Below are 6669 nucleotides of genomic sequence, written 5' to 3'. Positions count from 1 at the left end.
ATAAGAGATAGATTTTTAAAAGGCATAATGCTCATTTATGTCTGTTTTGATGCTGTGCTGCAGAGAATGACTTAATAGGGCTCTTCTAGTCCATCTTTGTAATTCCTACCAAGTAACTGGGTCAAAACCAGACCTAAGTAAAAGAAACTCTTTGCTGTTGAATTGAAACTGACTCAACTACCAGCAGGTCTTCAGAGGCTATAAATCACTCAAAAGAAGCTTGTCTATATCTTTTTACCTCTGAGCATCTAGTGGACTTAAACCACCCACATTTGGATCGGCAGCACAACTCTATAGCCTCTAGGCCACCAAAGCCAAGATCTTTGTCCTGAAAACTCCTCAGGTCAGGATCCAGAGAAAGAGCTGGATTACCCTGTAGAGATATCCAGAGACAGTGAGAAACCACAGAGACAAAAACCCCAGAAAACCAACTTGAGATCAAGCAGCAGGCTTCCTAAACCATGGAACAAGAAAGCAGTGCCTTTGGACAGGAGCCCTGGTGGTACAGTGGGTTGTCTGTGGCCATAATGTCAGAGAAAGTGCAACCGGGATGCACCTTAAGGGCAAGGAAGGTTCTGTCTCACATACTTTGGGCATGTTGTTAAGAAGGGTCAGTCCTTGAAGAAGGACATCATGCTTGGAATGGTGGACAGTCAATGTAGGAGAGGATAACTTTCAACAAGTGGATTGATGGAAAACTCTCAACGAGATACATTCAATATATTGGAGATGATGAGGATGGCAAAGGTTAGGACAAGGTTCAGATCCATTGTTCATGAGGTTACTATGGTCTCAGTTTACTCAATAGCACATAACAAAAACACCACCATCATACCAGAGAGATAGGTTTGGTGACCTACAGATCTAGGACCAAATCACCTTCAAGCTTAGGTTTGCTAGTGGAATGAGATGATTTTAGACATTTAATCAGAGCTATTCAACGTGGAGACTAAGGTGCGCCTGATCCAGGCTATAACCTTCACAATTGTGTGCTATGTATCCAAGAGCTGGACAGTGACGAGAGATAATAGAAAGAGAATTTGAGCTGGGGTGCTGGAGAAGAGTGCTGAATATACTATGGACTGCTAGGAGAACAAACAGGTTTGTCCTGGAGAGGGTGAAATCGGGCTACTCCTTGGAGGCAAGGATTCTGGAGCTTCGTCTGACATACTTTGGGCATGTTGCAAAGAGGGACAAGTCCTTGGAGAAGGACATCATGTTTGGGAGGGTGGAGGGATAGCACAAGAGAGGAAGACCCTTGATAAGATGGATCAAGTCAGTGACTGGGGTGATGGGAGTAGTTGTGTCAGAGACAGTGAGGTAGGCACAGGATAGAGCAGGGTTTAAGGCTCTTGTGCATAGGGTTGCAATGAGTTGCAAGTGACTCAACAGCACATAACAACAATAACAGCAACAATCAGAGCTAAAGGAACTTTAAAAAAAAATTTAGACTTGTTTATTGAGCGGAACAAATCAATTAACATGAATTACACAACTTTGAAAAGGCAGTGGGAAAAAAAAGAAAAGGCAGTGGAGACTTAAACAGTTGGATAGTGGTACTATTTTCATTTACTTCCTCATTCACCTCATTCTGCTTCCTAGGTCAGCACTGGGCCAGGTCCAATCAGTCATCCTCAAGGTGTGGATTCAAATCTAATTACCAAACCATCCACCCAGCAAGGCAGAATTCAACAACCATGTCACAAATTCACTAACCTCATATAATGCAACCAAGTAATAAAAACTAAGCATTATGTCTTAAATGTTTTTAAAGAAAAGAAAGTACATAAAGAGTATTTATTTACTTGTCTTACTCTCAACAATTTCAGAAGTTAGATTTTAACTGTTTAGTACTTTTTAAATTATTATTAAATTTTATTAGTTTTAATGAACATTTACAGAGATTTTGGGTTTTCATTCATTCATTGTTGTACTGTTTTCTTGTTTAGTTACTTTTAATATAAGTGTGAGCAAACACTGGTGATGACTTATATTAAGTCCTGATTGAAGCCGTGACTGAAGCCCGCGTGGTAGCCATATGGGAAGGTGACCATGAATTCACCAGCCTCCTGGGTGATACGCTGGAAGGGGATGCCATTGTCTCTGAGCGTCCCTGGTGAAATGAGAGCCACTTTGTGTCGCAGGAAGACCTCACAGCCCCGCCGACTGCCAGGGAAGAGCTGGGTGGCCAGGCGTTCCAGGCGGCGCCGGTGCACCGCGTATCACGTCTTTGGCGTCCCAAAGTGCAAGTAGTTGATGCTGTACAGTTCCATGTGTACAGGTCCTTGTGCCAGGCGAATGTGGCCTTCCACATGGCGAAGTACAGGGAGGGGGTGTTGACACCTTCAATGACAACCCCACATTCCTGCTCAAGTAGATCCTGAACTGTTCTCAGTTTTCCCAGGTTCCAGTGTTCAGTGTTTTCATCAAATAAAGACCCACTGATGTCAGCACCATAAATTGGGGCATCATAGAGGCGGCTCTTCCAGTACTTTCGCTCCAAATCATCAAAATCCAGGTGTGGTGGAGTGCAGTATTTCTCACTGTTGGCCAAGTGGCGATATTCCCCCAGGGTCATAGCTTTCTTCTTTTTATGATATTGAGTAAAGACACCTGCCCGTCCAGAAGCCACCTGCTACAGTGGGGCAGCAATGAGGATGTCATCAATGTCATTGTAGATCTGCCTAGCTCTCCACTCCTTGGGCGGAATGATCTTTGCCAAGCCTGCTCGGTGTGCACCTTGGGATTCCGTGTAAGCAATGTATTTATCGAAATCATTAAACTCTTTTTTGGTTGGATGAAATATCATTATATTACAAGTTGGGTTCTGAGCACAGTTGGCCTTAGACTTCATCGTTTCAAGCTAATATGTAGTCACTTTTCTAGGAATGGTTTAGATAATTGAGTCCTGCTTAAAATTGCTACTAAAGACAAAAACAAATGGGTTGCTGTCTTTGAAATCAACCCAGAGGAGATTTTTAAGAAAATGAGGTGATAATGTTTCTTGGGTTTGCTGATTGACCAGGAGGACTCTGCTCTGGAGAGTAGCTCTTACACATATTGATGATGATGGTTGAGCCTGCACATCTATGATGTTCCTCAGCTGACAAATGGCTGTCTTCTTGAGGCTGCTGTTGACTCACCAAGATCTGGCTGGGTATCCCAGCTGCAGCAGAGTGGATCCCCAAGGTAGTGTTTCAAACTTAACCTGCGGTTCTGGCATTGAGACTCTTACACTCAATAAGAGATTTTTATCGTAGGAGTATGCAATGAGGGTTGTAGAGTGGATTATATTTGGGGCTAGGGGGTGGGGTTTGGGGAGGTGCGGGGGGGGGGGGTTTGTACCAATGAGGGGGGTTTTTTTTTTTGCTTTTCAAGGGGAGGAGCAGAGGGGGGGGGAGAGGGGGGAGGGGTTTGTGCGGGGAGAAGGGTGCAACAATGAATGAATGGAATCCCGAAATCTCTGTAGATGTTCATTGAAATGAAAAATAAACAACCTAAATTTAAAAAAAAAAAAGAGATGGATGTCAAGACATAGGGCGATCTGTCTGTAGATGTTGAAAATAGACAAGAAACTTCCCACCAGGTAGAAGTTGTTAAGTCCCAAGTCAGCTGTAACTCCGAACACTTTTGCCTTTTGTAGCTGCAGGGGTTAAAGAACTCAAGATAGGCAGGTTAAGGGAGGGTGCCAGCTAAGAGGCTTCCAAGGCTGATGAATCCTAAGATTGACAGTCAGATGATGATGAACATTATTTCCTTAAATGCCTTTTTAGCTCCATTTTGGGGACACTAAGTGGTAAAAAATTTAGTTGTGAGGGGGCCTTAAGCTGAAAGTCAAACAGGAGCCTAAAGGAACTTTTAAACACTTTCCAGAGTCAGGTCAAGGCCAGAATGAGGAGCTGAGTCTAGAGAGAGATCTGCCTGTAGGAATGTCTAACATTGTCCTCACCGAAGTACTGCATCTGGAGCAATTTCCCCCCTGCCATCTGGGTATTCATTATATTTTATTTGCCACTGACAATGTGCATTATATCGTTATCAGAACCAGTTTGTATCTGACCCTCCTTTGAGTTTCTGAGTCTGTAAACCACACATCTTTCTTGTGCAGAGCAGGTGGTGGATTCAAATCTCCAGGAATGTGCAGCTTTTGGAATCGCACTGCAATTCCCTAAAGACAAGTTACCAGAACGTTCTCTGAGAGTTCTAAACAATATTTTTTAAAAACCCTCTATTTCTTCTCGTTTGTATTTCTGCTCCTGAATTTTAACCTGTTGCTTCCCTGTTGTTGTGTATTGTCGAGTCAGAACTGAACCATAGGTGATTCTCCAGTGGGTTTTCAGAGGCAGTAAATCACATAGGAGGAGATTGCCCATACTTCTCCTGTGCATAAGTTGGTGCATTAGAACCACGTGCCTCTGGGATTGCAGCACAGCTTCCTACCACTAAGCCACCAGGGCTCCCTAATAAACCTCTTAAAGTGGAGCATGCATGCTGAGTTCTGTGTGGCCATTACAGATGAATTATCAAACCCAGTACAGAGTGCTGTGGGAAGGAGAGTTGATGTCAGAATGGGTAGAAAGTTTGGGAGAAGAGGCATATCTCACCCCATAGGAATCAGCCAATGACTGTTAATATTGTTGATGGTGAGTCTCTCCCTCCCTCATTGAAGTTAACATATGTCAGGTGCAGCCACCTCCACTGCCATTATTATAATGAATGCGGAACACGTTTTCTAATCTGAAGCAACCTAAAAAGAAAGTCTGGGCATTTACTTCTGAAAATAATCTTATGGATGCAATCATTCAATATTAGTACTTTGTTGTGTATGAAGTCACCATGAGTTGGAGACTGACTTGATAACAGTTAATAGCAAAAGGAAGGAAAACCTGCAATAAGGTGGACAGATACAGTGATCATCGCAACAGGCACGAATATGACAGATTGTGAGGATGGTGCAGGATACGGCAAGGTTCATGTCTGTTGTTTGTAGGTGGCTAATGTGTCATAGTCACTTCAATGACAACAGTAACAATTTCTAAAACTATGGTTTTCCATTTTTTATGTACATTCATATTGTTTGAATGGTGTTACAATTTTAGTCTTTAAGATCATTTGCTTCCAATTGAATTCTTTTCTTTTGAACAATTGTCATATTGTAAATAGGATTTATTTAAAATGTTTTCCCCACTGCTTTTCTTCTCTCTTTTCCAAGTCAACATTTTTTTCTAAATTGTAGCAATTACAGAAAAACAATATTTCGAATGGTGTTTTTTCTCCAGTTTTAATCCTTAAAAAATCAGATGAGTTTTGACAGAACTAGGACATGGGGAACAAAAAGTCAATTAAAGCTTTTAAAAAAAAGAGTCACATAAATGTTGTAAAAGTGCCACATACTTGAGCCATTTTAGCAGTTTTCCATCTGCTTGTTGTCTCAAAAAGGAAGTTTTCCTGGCATTTCCCTGAATTATCTCAAGTGACTTTTAGATTGTCAGAGTGAGTGGGGTGGTCCTAGTTGTTAATTCTCCATTTGACTCTGATGTTTAGAGCAGGACACTATAACTAATTTGGTTGGTTTTTCTGTCTTTTGGTGTGGGAAATTAAAGGATGTGAACTCTTCCAGTTGGCAGAGTCAAGTAGCATTGTAGGTCGTCCTTCAGATACATTTTCCAGAGACACCAATCTCTTCTTGGGCATAAACAGACTGTTGCTAAACATACAGTCATTCAGGAGATTCTATAAATTGAATCTTCCATCTTCTGCTAATATGGCTTTTGGCAATAAAGTCATTATCATGAAGTGCCATAAAAGGCATCTTTCTCTCGCTTTTTTCTATCTGTTGCCTAGTCAGCATGGGGTTTATTGCTATTTAGAAGTCTAATTGCTAAGTGCAAAAATAGGCAGGTCACCCTGCAGTAGAAGGATAGATGGGCTGATGTTGTGCCACCTGCTGTCTTTCAAGATAACTGGAAATTTTTTGGGGCAAGATCTAAAATGGTAAATAGAGGGGTGATCCCTTTATTTTTTATATGTATTTAAAATATTTTATTGTTTTTTCAGGCTTAAGGAGGGAGCAGTTTTAGATTGCTGTTCAACAATTTCTATACAAGTTCATTGACACGGGTTACATTCTTCACAGCACATGGACATCATTTCCATTCTTATTCTGTTTCCATTAATCTAGTTTTTCTGTCCCCTATGTTTTCATCTTTGCTTTAATGTAGTCTGCTAAGTGATTTTTCTTTTGAAGAGCACAGTACCACCGTACATATGGGCATAGTCATCATTTTTTGAGCCGTATTGTTATCAAGTTACACAGTGACCTCAGTATTAGTTTTGGTTTAAGGTTTGAAGAATATCACAAGGCAATAGTCTCAAGTGTCCTAAGGTCAACCAGGCATGTAGATCTATATGTTTTTATGCTCCCTACCTAGGAATTTGCCACTTTGGGCACATTGGGCAGCCAAGAGAACAGATATGTCTTGGAAAGGATGCAGCCAGAGTGCTCTTTGGAGGCTTTGCCTCACATATTTCATGCATGTTTCTAGGAGGTTCTGTTCTTTGGAGAACGACATGATGCTAGGAAAGGTGGAGGGTTGGTGAAGGAGAGAAAGAACCTCAACCAGGTGGATTGCCACGGTGACTGCCGCAATGGGCTTTGTGTGTCAGGAA

General features: G+C 41.7%; 1 pseudogene; it reads right to left on the bottom strand.

Annotated features, from left to right (window-relative positions):
• Window positions 1-1988: 1988 nt before the first annotated feature.
• On the bottom strand, window positions 1989-2857 carry LOC102849341 (annotated as a pseudogene).
• Window positions 2858-6669: the final 3812 nt, after the last annotated feature.

Source organism: Elephantulus edwardii, unplaced genomic scaffold, assembly GCF_000299155.1.
Source record: "Elephantulus edwardii isolate Elephantulus edwardi_28Jun2011 unplaced genomic scaffold, EleEdw1.0 scaffold00062, whole genome shotgun sequence".
Lineage (NCBI taxonomy): Eukaryota > Metazoa > Chordata > Mammalia > Macroscelidea > Macroscelididae > Elephantulus > Elephantulus edwardii.
Note: the sequence above shows the minus strand (reverse complement) of the source record. Positions and strands in the feature narration are given on the sequence as shown.